Genomic DNA, 2277 nt, shown 5'->3' with positions numbered 1-2277 from the left:
CCGCCGCGCCCGCGCCGCCTCGCCGCGCAGGCGCTGGCCACCACCGCCGAGCTCCCGCCGCCCTCCGCCCCGGCTTCCTCTCCGTCTCCAGCGGCCAACTCCATTTTTGGCGAACCTCGTAAAGCGTGCCGATCTGGATCTGGATCTGAAATTGCCTCGGGTTGACTTTTGCCCCGAAACCCTAATATTTTTGTCATGTTCATCGCATCGTAACTTTGCATCCGTAGTTCCGTTTTGGGCATATAGCATATCAAAATGTTCGTCTCAGAGAGCACATCATTTCATTCCACTGCATCATTTTCATTTGAGCTCATATTGATGCCCGAAATGCTGTTAGAAGAGGGCTACTTGAGATAATTGTCAGATCTGCTGCTCCATTTAGATATTTGTCATTTTTGCCATGATTATTGTGTGCATGATATGCCCATGAGCTCTACATATGTTTTGTTAAGGGTTTTGCCATCTTTCCATAGGTGCAACCCATGTATTTTTGTGATGTGTGTGGTGACTAGCACAAGCTTGCAAAGTGAGGCACTTGGTAATGCTGATATCAGGGACTTAGCATTTCCACTAAGTCCTTGATCTGTTTATCTCATGTTGCCATATGTTCATGTTGTTTCCTAGTGATCCGTGCCTCTTTTGAGGATGATCAGTAAGGATGTTTTATTAATCTTGTAGTGCTCTATCCATCCATGTCTTTGTTTGCAATTATGGAGCACCCTAGCTTGCGTCAATCGAGCTCTACTTTTGCTACTTCATGAATCTGGGCAGATTGTCTACTTAGCGATTTTGCCGAGGATGTTGTAGTTGATCCGTGCATGCTATGCGATTGTTCTTGCCATTTCTAGATTGCATTTTGTGTATTCTTGATGGGTGTAAGCTTAGATTATCATGACTTGCTCTATAGTGAGTGCATCGAGATTGTAAACATGCCTACTTGATATCTGTTTTGCATGCTCCAGTTTTTCTCTAAGTCTGTGATCTGATTATGTTTTTGCCATGTTCACATGCTTGCAATTGTATTTTCTGATCCCTTTTGGCTCAAGGTCACTAAGGGACTTTTGTTAAGCTCTTTTAGTAGCTCCATGCCATGCTTTACTTTGCCATGTTCAGGTCATGTAGCATGTAGTTTTGTTGCTCCAAAGAGTGCTACCTGATCTGAAATTCCAGACAAGTGTTAATTTCATTAAGTCTGAGATCTGTTTACCATATGCATTTTTGACATGCTTGTTTGAACCTATTAATGGATGAATTAGCCGTAGCTCAGTGCTAGACTTTTGTTAAGCATCTTGAATGCATCCCTGCCATGTATTTTGTTGTCATGTTTGGGTGCTGTAGCATGTTCATCTTGTTGCATTTAGATGGCTACTTGCTGTAAATCGCAGACCGGTGTCATATTCGAATCGCTTGCCATTTCCAAACCGTAGCTCCGATTCTGGCGTTCTTTATATCGTTTTCAAGCGATTTCATCTCATATTTCCAGTGGCACACTTGGTTTTCCAAGTTGAGGCCAGGTTCATGCATCCCTTGTCAAATCTTGCATATGCATCCTGCATCGCATCCCGCATAGCATACCATCCTTGCATCATATTGTTTGATCCTTGCACGTGGTTGATTGTGCCCTTGTTGCTTGTTTGTCTTGTTTGGTAGAGCCGGGAGACGAGTTCGCTAACAAGGAGCCCGTTGAGTTTGCTTTCGAGGATCCAGTCAACTCTGACAACCTTGTAGGCAAGATGATCATACCCTCGAAATCACTACTATCTTTGCTATGCTAGATTGCTTGCTCTTTTGCTATGCCAATGCTACGATGCCTACCACTTGCTTTCAAGCCTCCCAAATTGCCATGTCAAACCTCTAACCCACCATGTCCTAGCAAACCATTGATTGGCTATGTTACCGCTTTGCTCAGCCCCTCTTATAGTGTTGCTAGTTGCAGGTGAAGATTGGAGGTCGTTCCTTGTTGGAACGTTTATTTACTTGTTGGGATATCATTATATTGCCATGTTATCTTAATGCATCTATATACTTGGTAAAGGGTGGAAGGCTCGGCCTCTCACCTAGTGTTTTGTTCCACTCTTGCCGCCCTAGTTTCCGTCATATCGGTGTTATGTTCACGGATTTTGCGTTCCTTACGCGGTTGGGTTATAATGGGAACCCCTTGATAGTTCGCCTTGATTAAAGCTTTTCCAGCAATGCCCAACCTAGGTTTTACCATTTGCCACCTAGCCTCTTTTCCCTTGGGTTTCCGGAGCCCGAGGGTCATCTTATTTTAACCCC

The sequence above is a fragment of the Triticum dicoccoides genome, chromosome 1A (assembly GCF_002162155.2).
Source record: "Triticum dicoccoides isolate Atlit2015 ecotype Zavitan chromosome 1A, WEW_v2.0, whole genome shotgun sequence".
Classification (NCBI taxonomy): domain Eukaryota; kingdom Viridiplantae; phylum Streptophyta; class Magnoliopsida; order Poales; family Poaceae; genus Triticum; species Triticum dicoccoides.
This window is presented reverse-complemented; position numbering follows the sequence as displayed.